Below are 16,320 nucleotides of genomic sequence, written 5' to 3' on the forward strand. Positions count from 1 at the left end.
TAGCTAGTCTGAGTACATCCCAGATGCTATTGTGCCCATTGTAAATCCGAGAATATACCAAAGGAAAAGGTCTGGTCACCCAGATTTTTTTCCATTAGCATATCTCGTAATTTTGTTTTTTTTACTTTTCTTTCTTTTTTTAACAAAAAGAGAAAATGGAAGACCTCAAACAAACAAGGGAGATAACACAGACAAAAATAAGAGGATATATCAGGTATTTTCTGTAAAACTAAAGAAACTTACCTGATTATCATTTTATTTTGTCTGTCCCAGTAGTCCCAAATGTTAAAAGTCTCTCGATTTCTTTTTTTCTTTTCAATAAAAAAAAAAAAAAAAAAGCAACAGAGATCTTCCTTACTCTGTTGCTACCTTTACACAAGTCCCATACGCATGCGCAGTACATCAGATAAAGCCCCAGGATATTGGAAAAATGTGGAAGGGCACCTCAGATGAATTATACAAAAACATTATTTAAGAAAAGTAAGTATTTTTTCTTAAATGATGTGATTGTATAATAGCAGTAACCAACTTCATGGTGTGGTATATTGAAATGTACCCACTGTTGGCTTTATTTAATCACTCGGGCTTCACCCTCATGATTAAACTACATCAACCATGGGTAAATCTTCAATATACCACACCAACGTCGTTGGTCATTGTTTAAGCACCCATAGTATTCCAAAAGATCTGGAGTCATGTTGTAAAGAGTTTAAGTGTCTGTAGTATTCCCAATATTCTGGATCCATGTTGTAGAGAGTTGAGTGTCTGTAGTATTCCAAAAGACATGGAAGTATTTTAGAGACTGTTTAAGTGTCTGTAGTATTCCAAAAGACCTGGAAGCATGTTGGAAACAGTTTAAGTGTCTGTAGTATTCCAAAAGATCTACAGTCATGTTGGAGAGAGTTTAAGCATCTGTAGTATTCCAAAAGATCTGGAGTCATGATGAAGACTGTTTAAGTGTCTGTAGTATTCCAAAAGATCTAAAGTCATGTTGGAGAGAGTTTAAACATCTGTAGCATTCCAAAAGATCTAGAGTCATGTTGGAGACTGTTTAAGTGTCTGTAGTATTTCAAAACATCTAGAGTCATGTTGGAGAGAGTTTAAGTGTCCATAGTATTCCAAAAGATCTGGAGTCATGTTGGAAAGAGTTTGTGTACATAGTATTCCAAAAGATATGGAGTCATGTTGCATAGAGTTTAAGTGTCCATAGTATTCCAAAGATATGGAGTCATGCTGGATAGAGTTTAAGTGTCTGTAGTATTCCAAAAGATCTAGAGTCATGTTGGAGAGAATTTAAGTGTCCATAGTATTCCAAAAGATCTGGAGTCATGTTAAATGTCTGTAGAATGCAAATTTGATGATCATTCTATCCTACAGGGGTGGTTCTTGTCCCTAACATCCTCATGGCATTGCTTTTCCACCTATACGCCAGACCTGACTCCCTGATGGCTATACCAGGTCGGACTTACAGATGAAGCTGATGCACCAGACATCATCGACCAGACTCATTTGTCCCATCAAGTATTAAATTTGGACTATGCTCAAAATAGGGAATGAGATTCAATACAAAATGTTGTAGAATACTGAATATCAGTAGCTGTTTCTGGCAAAATAAGAATACTTTCAATTAAATACATCAAGGCATTGAACTACATACTGTTTTCCCCTCTTATGACATCATCAAAGTGCTGCCAAATGACAGAGAATCATGAAGTAACTGGAGAGCTGCTCAGCAGAAAGTATATAAACAGCATATTTTTAAGCTTCATAAATATATTTCTGATGTAACTAAAGTAAATATTAAATATTTTAGAATCAGAAAGTCCAATTTGCATGAATCTTGCATAATGAAAGATGATTTGCACTTGATCTTTATGGAACTGATGATGGAGTGGATAGGGATGGGACCAGGTTTATTAAGGGTCGGGACAATGTATGGAGCGCATTACAACATGCAATGATTAGTAATTGTCAGTACATTAAAGTAACAAGGAAAGAGAGAATAAAGTAACCTTCTGCGGAAAGAATGACATGTTGTGCTGTGGAATTAAACGGTAATGGGCAATAACCATTCTGTAGCATTAGCACACAGCTACTTTACTAAGAATTATTCCTTTATACAATATAAGGAATTCACTAGCAACTTTATAGACTTATAAAGGCATAGTGTTCAAGGCCAACAGTTTGTGCATCATGTGAGTTATTTGCTATTCTATGGCGGATGATGGCAGTATTACATATGATATTAGGGTAGACGGCATCTGCAATACAGAATGAGAAAGCTTGAAAGCCGGTATATAGCAAAATCATCCCACAAGCAGTATCAACATGTATCACAATGGCTAAGATTGTTGAACAAACATGCAGGCACTTACACAGGTAAGGGCAGTATCCCATATATTATGTCAGGGTTATTGTGTGCCCTGCATAACTAACAGGGGAAGAGCATGGTTGAATTCATTAGGATATGAAAATAATAAAATAACTATTGTCAGCAAAAGTCAACACTGTAAAAGTTATACACAATACTCCTGTTTGTTGTGCTAGGTGTCTTGGTCACAAAGTGACACGTGTGAATCTAGAAAAAACAATTCTTTATTTGAAAAAACTCCTCGTTAAGCGCTTTCATCTAATAATAATAGACTTCATCAGAACACAATCCTTAGTTAAATGCTGGGTTATATGCAAATGTTCAACCAATCATACTAGTTGATTGATCAATCAATTAAATATACTAAATATTTAAAGTGCTCAGTACATTTTGTTAAAAATCACTCACATATGAAATAAAAGTCATTCTACACTAATATTACAAATGTGTATATACAACATATAAAAACATATAAAAATAAATGATATTGTAAAAACACTATTCAGTTATTACTTTACACTCATCTAAATAAACTGCTACCCTAGATATATGTTCTATTTATGTTTTAAATTCCAAAACAGGTTTTATAGAAATACTATCATTGATTCCTGGGTGAATGGTTGCATTTAACAACATTTGCCACATAGTTTCTCTTTCACCCAATTTCTTACTAATGTTTCCACCCCTGGGATTAGCCATTATTTGCTCTAAAATTGCGAATTTAAACATATCGCAACTTGGACTTTTGACAAGATGTCTGTATAACGCATTATTTATGTCTTTTTTTCTAATACAATAATAATGATCATAAATTCTATTTCCTAAGCATCTGTCAGTTTTGCCCACATAATAACATATGCATTTTGTACATTTGGCTAAATAAATCACATGTTGTGTACGACAGTTGCCTTTCTTAAACCTTATAACAGTTTGGTTGATATCTTCCAACGTAAGGGTGGTATCTTCCATTACAGCAAAACATTGATTGCACTGTCCACACGTAAGGGTGCCCCCTTCCTTTCTTTTATTTTTACTAGTAATGGGCTTACTCTCAAATTTGTTCTTTAAATTATGTCCTGTTTTATAAACAAACACAGGATGCTCTCCTAATACCTTATAAATATTTTCATCAGTTCTCATAATGTTCCAATTTCCCTCCACAGTTTTTTGTATTTCTTTAACATATGTGCTGTATTGGAATATACATGCTCGTTGAAACTTGTTGTCATCTTGACTATTACTTGGACTACTGGTGGTGTCCGAAGTTCCACAAGGCCCTGTACCTAATAGGGGTTTGTACTTTTCACCCCGTTCTTCTTTGACATATTTAATAGTATTATCAATAAGTCCAATGGGGTACCCTCGTTTACTAAACATACTACCTATGTTGTCTAATTCTCTGAGCATATCATTGTATTCGGAAGTAATTCTAGCTGCTCTAATACACTGACTGTTAATTATACTACGCTTCTGGCTGTATGGGTGACAACTTGAATATTCTAAATATGAGCTACTGAATGTATTTTTCCTATATGTTTTGGATGTAAATCAACCATTTGCCATGGAAATATGTGTCTAGGTAGGAAATACCTTTCTTATCATAATTGTATGTAAACTTCAAATAATAACTAGATTGATTAATATAATTGAGAAACATTTCCAAATCATTCATAGGCCCATTCCACAAGATAAAAATATTGTCCAAAAACCTTACATAACAGCCTATATAACTATACCATCTACTGTTAAATATACATTCTTCTTCCCAATCAAGAAGGAATAAATTGGCAAAGATGGGTGCACAGGCAGCCCCCATTGCCACCCCCTTACTTTATCTATAATATTCTCCTTCATAGAAGATGTAATTATGTTTTAGTACAATATCCATAAACTCTAATATCAACAATACTTTTTCCCATGGTAATCCAGCAAATATTTGAATGCTGTTACTAAACCGACTCATTCCGTCCTCTTTAGGAATGCATGAGAAAAGGTCTACTACATCGATTGTTACGAATGTTACATCTTCTTTACATAAGTCAGGAGTAAGTCGACTCAAAAAGTCTCAGATACCTTTTTGTATATAGGTTTCAACCATGTATCTATATCTGTGCCAAATGGAAAAGTTTTGGATTTGTTACCAGATATTATAGGACGGAATGGAGGGTCGTGTAGATCTTAATGCACTTTCGGTATCCCCACAATGGTGGCTAAAACTGGAAATTTGACATTTAAAAAGTTGTACATATCCGTATCTATCCTATCATCTAATAAAAATTCTTCCAAGTATAAATCAATTTTGTGATGGCCTACATTCACTTCATTCAATGATGAAACGTCATAGTTTCCCGAATTGAGTAATATGGTATGTATTTGTTGATATATTCAACAGTGTCATATAACACCACACCACCCACTTTGTCTGGTTTCATAACCCAAATTTGATGGTTATCCTGTAGTTCTTTTAAAACTTGAAATTCTTTCTTACTTAAATTGTATCGCATCTTTTTATCCTTGCATTTACTCTGAGATAAATACATCTCCTCTGTCACAACTTTCTCAAAAGTAGCCAAAGTAGTATTCATCGGTGGGATGAAAGTGCTTCTCTTTTTAAAAAGTTTTTTAGTTACTTCATCCCTGTTCTCCTTAAAATGAATAGCTAAGTTGAGTTTTCGCATATATAACTTGAATTCTACTACATAATCAGTTATATCAAACTTAGTATTGGGAACATATTTCATTCTCCTAGAAAACAGGGAGAAGTGTTCCTTCTCCAATTTAAATTGAGTGTAATAAAATATACTAAAATCACCTAAACTGTATTGAATATCATTGTGTTTCACTATAGTCAACTTCTTGTCCAATTCTTTCTGTTCGTGTGCTGCCAATTCGCCTGATATGCGGGATCGCTCCCGTTCCTGTATACTGGTGCTCCTTGTTTTCCCTGTCCTTGCCATGCTTGTTTTTTTCTCCCTAAACAATTCCTATTGTTATTTTTCCAAACTTTTTTCCCCTTATTATCATATGCTTCCTCAGCACAGTCATCACTTCCCTCTCCTTTAGGTAACTGGTCCTTTCTGGATTCACACTTGTGTCACTTTGGGACCAAGACACCTAGTACAGCGAACAGGAATATTGTGTGTAACTTTTACAGGATATGAAAGTAAGTTAAAAAGACAAAAAAAAAAGTTTTCTTGGTCCCGTTGCACACCCTCTTCTCACTATCTGCTGCTCACCTTCATTCTTATTTCTCTCATCCTTCATGCCCGGTACCACCCTTTTGGGTAGAGCCACTCTAACAAAGAGAAGAGAATAGTGGTGTCATGCATGGCCGATCAACATCCTCTTATAAAGTGTCATCTGTGGAGTGGGAGGAGCCATAAAGACTTTGGTTTGGGGAGGCAGAGCAGAGGTTGAACACAGCGGCATAACAGTTGCTATCGTATGTACTAGGGACTTTTCCTAGGTACCTCCTTGCATGATGATTTGATCTTGAATACTGATCAAATCATAAGCAGTTGACAGCTGAGGATGTGTCCACCCTGGACACCAGGGTGGACACACTTCTTTAGTCCTACCATAGGCCCAGTCTAGTGATCATTCCATGTCCTGGCCTCTATCAGGGTTGAAGAACAATCTGCCCAGACTAACAGGATCTCTCTCTCAAGAACAGTTATGCCAATCTTCCCTGTCAGTTCCATCAGGTGCTGGAGATGCAAATCAAAGTTGGGATGTCTTGACTGTAATTAAAGCTTAATTTCTGCATCTACCAATGGACTGCCTTAAAGCAGGAGAAAAAGTTGAATATGATATATAATTCAGCATATGTTTAATTGTAATACTGTATAAATCTGGACTAAATGCAAATATACAAGTTCCAGAGTAAATTTTTCTTCCAAATGATTGCATGAAAAATCATACTCTAAGTGGAGTTCACATTATCAGTTCAGCAAGTGAGATCACGTAGACATGTTTGATCATTAAAGCCAGAGCTTTAAGTCATGACAGACTAATAGAGTCTGAGAGGCTGCCAGCCCAGCTAGCTGGAATTTTGTAAATAATTCTATGTCATCTGCGAATATTAATATGATTTGTATGCTTGTCTTACAAATGCAAGAAAACTATATGTTATGTGGATATTAAACTACTGCTGCAGAAGTATGTGTTGAACTGTATGTTCTGTACTGAACTTCAAGAATGTAACCACAGTGTACCCTGCTGGAAAAGAGCAGAAATGTGTATAAACTATATTAATACCAGAAGTTAGAACATACAGAGTTAACTTGCAAAACTCTAAGAATATAAGTGAATAGTTTTATGATTGCATTTATCTCAGTTTCAAGGCAGGCAGGAGACACAATGTCTACAGCTAGAAGCTCTTTCTATTGTCTGGAAACAGAGATACTTAGTTTACTGTGTGTGTGCTTGTCATCCTCCCAATGTGCACATCCTTCACTGGTGTAAGTGGTGAGGATTGAGGCTCCTTGATTACTGGGCCAGTGCAGGGGCATCACAGAGTCATCAATGATTAGGATGACCAGTGCTTCATTAATTCCACAGAGTTCTAACATCAACACTTAAAATCACCAGAAAGATCCATGTCCACATGAAGGTTAAATAATGAGAAGGTGCACAGATAGCCAACAAAACTATTTCAGCAGTGCCATATGGCTGTCATTAGTATAAATAATATAACGTGTCTATATTACAAGATCGAATGCTTAGGTGATTGAACACCTAAACATTGAACTTGTAATATCGAACCTAAAAATGTGTGTCGAACTTTGCAGTCGGTTGGCCATGGAAAATAACTTTATACCCAAACTAAGTGGGGGGCTTTGCCCCACACCCCCGATGTGGGGAGCTGTGCCTCCCACACCCCCCCAACTAAATATACAAACTCAGAGATCTCTCCATAGTAGACAAAATGGCAAAATCCAGTGAACTGCCAAGGGAACTCTTTCTTTTCTTTGATATTACAAGTTTGATGTTTAGGTGTTCGATCACCTAAGCATTCGATCTTGTGATATAGACCTAATATAACAACTATTCATTTCTATAATGTCAGTGAATTTACTCTTAAGGCAATATTTACAGGGATTGGACCTCAGCCATGCATGGGGGGAGGCTGACTTTGTAACCAAGGTTTAGCAAAGTCACTGCAGTTACTAGAAACACACTGGTCAACTGCAATTTCAAAATGAGCAAGGTGATAGGCAAGGAAGACTCATCAGTCTTTATATGATGTTACAAAGTAATATTATATTTTTTTAAATTCTAAATTAACAAAAAAAAAGAATGCTAGCTTAAGGGCAAAGAAGGCTATGTTGTGTGGGAGGACTGTCACATTATGAAAAACAAGTGCCCATTAAAGAAAGTACTTAGCTGAATTGATATCGAGTGCTTAGTATGCAGGATTAAGAGTATGAGCTTCTCCCTATAGTCTGGGGTTCAATACTCATCCTCTGTCTGTTTACTGTTTTTCTTTTACTTTGAGAATTTTTTTTAACCATGCAGTGCTTCTGGAACGAGACAGGAAAAGACCTATATTTATTTTATTTTATTTTATTTTACATTTGTTATCCGGGAGTGTCTGACTGAGCCGAAAAGGCCCTTTTTCAGCAGAGGCCAGAGGAGAAAAGCTCCACAAAGAAAAATTACAGACACATTTAGTTATTTAGACATGATCAGTATACACACAAATTACAAGAGACATGTTTTTACAGTGGTATGCGGCACATAAACAGTTACAGTGGAGAGAACAAACAAAAAATATTAATTTTAAAAATAAAGGTAATTAATAGATTTGTGGTCTACAGCTGAAATTTGGAACATAGGTAGAATACATACATAAAAGTACCAATAAATAATCCAACAAATAACGCTGAGAGGTAACCAAGTACTGGATAGGTTTCAACCATGAAAAGCCCACGAAAAAACAGCACGTAGATATGGTATAAAATCCAAAAGCAGTAACTTTTATTTAGATAAAAATGGTAAGCGCTTTCACTATTGCTTCTTCAGACCATTAACATTCAAATGCATTAATTAGTCCAATATATATAAAACACGTGAATACCTTCTAATTAAGTCATTTAAAGGGCTAGGAGAAACTCGCGTTTCTATACCTTCCTTCTTAATAGTGAAATCGACACAAGTACACTGTATATTAAATACAACCTTAATTTACATATTAACACAATAACTAAATATGTAAGACTATCACTCAACGTCTCATAACAGTGCTGATTCATAAAAGTGCTTACTTAGCGCAATGTAAAATTCATTAAATAATTTGTTAAAACCTTTTCCCAAACACAAGAACCATTGTTCTGTTATAGAAATACACATCTAAAACATTAAAAATCTCACAGGAATCATGCGCACAAAAAATACAGTTGCCCAGTCAGATTTCAAACAAACTATAACAATAGTGCACTGAAGACCTCAAAAACAATAGTGCTATAAAATACTTAGACCATACCATGCTGTAGATTCATAATATACAACCTAACTCATTACATTAATAGAAATACTAACCTGGGCACTACAAGTAATTTAGAAGCCCAAGTAATGAAATGCTTTTATTCTAACGCAGTAAAAGCCTACGGAGCTCGCCAAAGATAATTACTAATAAACGCAAATGCATAGCATTATTTGTAGTCATGAATCTCAAAGCTGCTAATGTTAATGTCCATAGCCTTATGTCTAATATTCTAAGCATGGAAAGCTTTCCATGCTTAGTATATTAGACATAAAAGCTTTCCATGCTTAGTATATTAGACATAAAAGCTTTCCATGCTTAGTATATTAGACATAAAGCTTTCTGTTTGAAATCTGAGACATGTTAGCTGCAGAAATGTACTCAGTTGACAACTGAGTACCATACTACAAATAGCACAATGGAGTCTTGTCAGCTCCAAATAAAGGTTGCATATGGTTGAGGAAGCATGCCAATGGCCAAATATACGGCCATTGGAAAGTTTCCCTGATGCAAAATTAAAATAATTTTTTTTTTTTCGTCGATTTCTGATGTTTAAGCGTAGCGCAGCACCACGCAAACGGGGTGCACCATAAAAATCATAAAATATTTATTTTATTTATTTAACATTTGTTAACCGGGCTAGTCTAACTGGAGACAACTCCTTTTTCAGCAGAGGCCCGGGGAGAAAAGCTCCACAAATTGTACAGACAGTCAATACAAAACAAAATGAAGGGAACATAGTTTGATAGGATAAGTAAGTATTGTGCTCAACATAAAAAATTAAGTCCTGGTTTAGTAATACTTAAAATTATCAGATTTGGACTAAAATATGGTAGGAGGTAAGAGAGAAAAAAAAGAACATGATAGATAAGAAAAGAGAGAGGAAAGTGTATAAGTATGAGACTGGAATAGTAGAGAGCAGGTTTAGAGTAGGGAGGATAGAAAGGTGAGAGACTGTATACACCTTCCATGGAAAGTTTCCCTGATGCAAAATTAAAATAATAAAAGCCACAAACATGGAATTTATGAAAATTGTCAAATTTCAATTTAAGGGAATAGCAGGCTGAAGACAACATGGCCACTCAGTAGAGGTTGCTAAGGGGAGAAGCCCTGTCTAAGACATGTAACCAAGCATTAGTAGGCAATCCTATGTAAATGAGTGTTAGGATAGTGAATCACAATTTTACATAGCAAATGAGCACAGTCAGTGGAGTGTAGGAGTAGGATATGGGGACGAACAGAGTAGGAGATAGGTGACATCACAAGGGGGGTATGTATGAAAGTAGTGAAGCTCATTGGAGGACAGTGACATCACAAGGGGGGTATGTATGAAAGTAGTGCAGCTCATTGGAGGACAGTGGCATCTGTTAGGTGTCGGTTAGATATCATGGAAAGAGGTGTGTCAACAGGTAGGCCAGGGAAAGCCAAGAAATGGAAGGTGTATACTGTGTATAACACCAAAGTTTCTTGCTGAGCGGGTATGCGTGCGTGTGCGTGCCTGTAAACCCAAGTAAGACAGAGTGCACGCGTGAAAGCATGAATGCGCACGTTTAAGCTGGAGTAAGCATGTATAAGGTGTTTAAAGCATTGTAAGCACGTTTGTGCTGGTGTGCGCATGTTTTAACCTGAATAATGAAGTTTTAGTCCATCTAAGCATGTGTGCACACGTGTTAGCTGCTATGAGCGTGTTTGCGCTTGTGTGCACGTCGCTCCCCCTGAGGAAACAGAAAGGAAAAAGGAAGCACAACAAATAGCAGGAAGCTACCAGGTGATACCAGTAGAGCTAGCAGGTGAAAACAATCCAAATCAGGCAATAACACAGACAGAGCACTAGCCTAGCCCAGCCCAGCACTTAAAACTCTCACAAGAGACACTGAAACACTGGAGTATGCTACTAGAAGTGAAAACTGAAAAAGCTTCACTCAGACAAAAAAATGCTAGGGGCTGTCATTGCTGTTATAAGATGACATATGCATCATGCTGAGGGCGGTCACAATGCAAATGCTGCCGGACAACCCACAGTGAGGAGACAGAGAAAAGTGTACAAGCCCAGGGTCACCTACCAGGGGTTACATGAGCTGGAGATAGTGGAGCGCTATAGAGTGGACAGAGACCTCCTGCAGCAAATTGTGGAGCTGTGTAGGCCACGCCTCACACACAGAACCAACAGAGGGGAACCCATCCCAGTGGAAACCAAGGTATGTGTTGGCCTAAGAATACTAGCAACAGGTACCTTTCAGAGACCAACTGGTGATATGATGGGGATATCACAGGCATCAGCATCCAGGGTACTGCACCAGTTCCTGGATGCCATGTCAGCACTTGTCGGTGATCATGTATATTTCCGCAATTCCCATGAGGTATTGGCCAGCAATATGCGTCCCTTCCAGCAAATAGCAGAATACCCTGAGGTAGTGGGTGCAATAGACTGCACGCATATATGCATCAAAGCACCAGCCAGTGAGCGGGGTCGGGCCTACATTAACCGCAAGGGCATCAACTGCCAGGTCGTGTGTGATGCCCAGGGCATAATAATGAATGTGTGTGCTGACTGCCCTGGAAGCTACCATGATTCCCATATCTGGCATCTGACGCAGCTGTACCAGACATTTGCCAATGGGGACATCCCACATGGTCACTTAGTGGGGGATGCTGGCTATGCACTGGAGCCGTGGCTGATGACATCCATCAGAAATGCACACACACATGAAGAAGAACGCCATAATGAGGCACACGCACAAACACAAAATGTAATCGAGCATGTGTTTGGGTTGCTCAAGTCATGGTTCCAGTGCCTGGACACATCTGGTGGAGCCTTGCAATACTCACCAACCACATGTACCCAAATTGTCATGGTATGTGCTATGCTACATAATATGATCCTGCGAAAACAGCTGCAACAGGACCAGCATAGGCCTGGGCCAAACATCTCCCCACCAGTGCCAAGGCCATCACAGGCAGAGCGTGACTCGGAAGAGGAACAACCTGAGCCTGCCCCAGTAGGCAGACGGAGGCATGCCCAGTATGCCTTGGCCTTGGCAAAGAGGCAACGCATAGCACATACACTGGCTCAGTAGGAACCCTGGAAATGATACCTCTCTCTGACTCGCACATATAGTAAAGGGGATGCCTAACTTGATACTACCTGTTGCCAAACATGTATAGGGAGTGCAGTATGTGCATCCGACATAGGCAGCCCTGCAGCACCACCTGAGGCATGATTGCCATGTGTTAAGCAATGTAAGTTAGTGCTAAACAGCATTTACCACCATGTTGTATATGCAAACTTGATGACCTTCAGTAGCAGCCTACCCTCACCAAACATGAGGCCACAATATGAAGACAAGATGATCAATTACAACAATTGGCTTATGTATTGGTGTCAGTGAAAGGGGATTCAATGCCTGTCAGCCTGGGATGAGATGCTCGACAAGACATGATGCTTTGCTAGGGATGGATTTCACCATCACCTGTGGCCTATTGATATTGCCAAAGGCTCTTGTCACCCCCATAGTGCCTTTTCTAGGTAAGGCTCAAAACACAAACCCACCTCCATAGGTATCACAAGGGATAAGAAAGTATAAGTAATGCTACTCAATGCCAGAAGTCTAAACTGCAAGATGCACACACTCCAAACACTCCTCAGTATGGAGAATGTTGATATCTGTGCAGTAACAGAAACCTGGTTCAAGGTTCCCAAGAGCACCCTAGCATTCACAGGTACACCTCATACCATGCTTTACAGCTGCAAAACATGGAACAAACTACAAAAGGAGGGTGATTATCAATATTTGTCAAAGATACCCACACTCCCAGGTTGGTGGCACAGCATGAAGCATCAGAGAATACCCATGTGTAAACAACAGTGGGTAAAACCACCTTCCAGTTCATAGCCTGCTACAGACCACCCTCCTAAACCCAGGAACCTCACTTGGCCAACTGGAGAACACATGAAAATATGAAGATCTCCCCAAACACCATTATATTGGGTGGCTTCAACTACCCAAACATACACTGGGAGCATTACCCTAGCTCCAACACCCTAGGCCAAAGATTCCCAGAATTTATAAACCAAAATGCTATGGAACAACTTGCTATCACTCCCACAAGAGGGGAAAACATACTGGACCTGATCATCACCAACATGGGGACTCTATGCCCAGGACCAGAAGTGTATCTCTCACTGGTACAATCACACCAGATAGTAATCTCACTGGATATTCACATCCCCACCCCAGCCCATGGCCACAAAACCACAGTGAAAAATGTTCACTAAAGCATATGTCACACACCTCAAAACTGAGGTGGAATCCTTCACAGCCCCTGTGTCTGTGGAAAATAAGGCCCAGACCTCATAACCCTTTATAAATGCATTCTATGTACACCGTCAGGAATGCATGGATCATGCAATCCCAAATAAAACAAAGACCCAATCCTCCAAAGGCAGGCATCCTGTTTGGTGGACCCCAGCCATAAACAAACCGTACAATACAAGGAGGAAGCTACTATATGATAGATCCAAATAACAAAAAGGGAAGCCATCACTGACCAGTATTATTGAAAAACAACGTCCACACATAAAATTGTCTAAGGCTATCTGTGAGATAAAAATCGTACAGGACACCAAGGATGATCACAAGGCATTCTTTACTTATTGTAGGAACCTGTGTGGGAATCCCCAGGTATGTTCAGAATTAGTCCAAAATGACAAACAATACAACAAACCCACAGACATTGCCAACATCCAAGCTGACAGGTTCAATGCAAACTTCTCCCCACCCTCCCCAACAAAAGGGCAAATATCTATCCCAGCAGAGTGCTGGCCTCCTGACATTGCAGATGTGCAGGTAACAGCCAGCATCTCCAAAGCAAAACACACATCATCAATGGGACCAGACGGTGTCCTGGGCTGTGTCCAACATGAACCCCAAGCAGAATTGAACACACACATAAAACCACTGTTCAATGTCAGCCTTAACACACGATATGTACCCAAAGAGCAGTGTACAGCAACAGTGGACCCTCTCCACAAAGGTGGTGCCTCAACGGATACTGCAAACAATCACCCCAGAAGCCTGACTAGGTTGGTCTGCAAAGCTATGGAAAGGATCATCATGGACCTCAGAAATAAACATATTGGGGACACACAGACACTGGATCCTACCAATTTTGGCTTTTTTAAGGGCAGAGCCTGCCTCTTAAACCTGGTTGAGTCATTTGAAATAGTCACCAAGGCCATTGATGAGGGGATGGTGGTCCACACAGCCTACCTGGACCTTGCAAAAGCCTTCCATACAGTACCCCACTTGGTCATCATAGATAAGATCACCAGCTTCAGTAGAAACCCCTATGTCACTAGATGGGTTGCAAACTGGCTCAAGGACAGAACCCACATGGTCTGAAATGCTGGAGCCATGTCAGACCACAAACCAGCTACAAGTGGCATCCCACAAGGCTCAGTCCTGGGACCTCCCTTGTTTGGTATATATTTCTCAGAGGTACAGGCCAACACAGAAGGACAGTTGGTGAACAAGTTTGTAGATGACTGCAAACTGGGCGCCATAATCGACCCTCCAGCTGACACAAGCATCCTACAAAAGGGCCTCATAGAAACAAACAACTGGTGCCAGAGCCATGTCCTCAAGCTAAACACAAAACAGTGTATAGTCCTCCCCTTTGTCAAAAACTAAGTGCCCACAAATTACTACATATGTGGTAACCCATTAAGTATGGAAGAAGTGATAAGGGTTCTGGGGACCCAAGTCGATAGCAATCTCACATTCGACAACCATGTGGCCAAAGTGTTCAGAGAAACATTTCATATAGCCCACCTAATCATGAAGGTAATCACATGTACATCAGTGGAGGTCATTGTGCCTCATATAGCCCATCTAATCATGAAGGTAATCACATCTACATCAGTGGAGGTCATTGTGCCTCATATAGCCCACCTAATCATGAAGGTAATCACATGTACATCAGTGGAGGTCATTGTGCCTCATATAGCCCACCTAATCATGAAGGTAATCACATGTACATCAGTGGAGGTCATTGTACCTCTTATAGCCCACCTAATCATGAAGGTAATCACATGTACATCAGTGGAGGTCATTGTGCCTCTTAACTCATCCCTCATCAGGCCCATAATTGAGTACAATGCCCCTTGTGGGATGTACCTTTTCAGACACCTGCAGCAGCTGGAAAGACCATATGTCTGCAATTCTTTGTGAAAGGAATGGCCATTTCGAAGACTGGGATAACACACTAAAAGATGTACATTCTTCTTTGGAAAGACTGATGATGTCAGCACCCTATAAATACAGCAGGAGAAGGGAAACCAGCCAGTAATGTGAATAGCGTGCTGTGCTAATGCATCTTTCTCAAGTGCCATAATCTACTTAGGTAGGGGTTTGAATCCTATAAATGCCATGTTTGCGAATGTGTTTTGCTTTCATTATTGTATGACATATTATTATAACAGTAATTGCCATGCACACATCAGGTATGTGTTTGCCACATACAGATATGTACCTGTGACCTTTAATAGTTCCTATGTGTGAAGCCTGCCCCATATGAATACAGTTGTTACCTTTACGCTGCCATGCCGCAGCTTACCAGACCTTAGGCCATACATGTATGTTGGTGACAATGCAAGCTACTGCAGTGATCTGTGTCCTAGGCCAACTATGTGACACACACCCATGAAAGCTTTGATAGATTAATGTGGGTGACGGTTCATGTCTGCAGTATATGTCAGACATGTTAAAACACAGCAAAGTCTGTGAGTGATGGCCATCCAGTGTAGGTGTATGGCAACTGTTGCCGATATGCATACAGACACCTTCTTGCTTAGGTGATACACAGGGGGACTGCAGAATACCTTTGGAAATGTGAATATCACATGATAGACAAGAAAACACCTGTCCACATGTACACACCATTACCTGTTCTACATGATGGGTGCTACCACCTACATGGTACTGTTGGAACACTATGTTAACTACATGCCGATGACAATGCCACAGTAGCGTTACAGCAATATACCATGGCTTGGACAACAGGTATCTGTCCGTATGATACCCTTGTGGTGGTTAGGTGTGACATGTGTAGAATGCATTGTAGGCCACTGTATGTATTTGCAGTCATGGATGGACATATCCATAGTGTGTTGGCATGTGCATGAGACTGCAATATGCCAAAGGGTATTGTTCCCAGGGATGTGTGGGGCTCAGTAACAATGGCTACTGGTATAGTGTAGTACTGCAGGGATCTCACTGACACCAGGTTCCTACGTCTGTGTATCAGTTGTGGAGACACCATGTAATGACCACTGAATGTCAGGCTATGTAAGCTGTGTATACTACCAGAATGCAGACCACTGACATATAAAGTGGAAACACGTATCACCCATTGTGCAGTACTGTCAAACCATGTCATGTTCCATGCTGACCATGTTCACAAATGT

This window comes from Protopterus annectens, chromosome 6.part1, assembly GCF_019279795.1.
Source record: "Protopterus annectens isolate FY-2018-M chromosome 6.part1, PAN1.0, whole genome shotgun sequence".
NCBI lineage: Eukaryota > Metazoa > Chordata > Ceratodontiformes > Protopteridae > Protopterus > Protopterus annectens.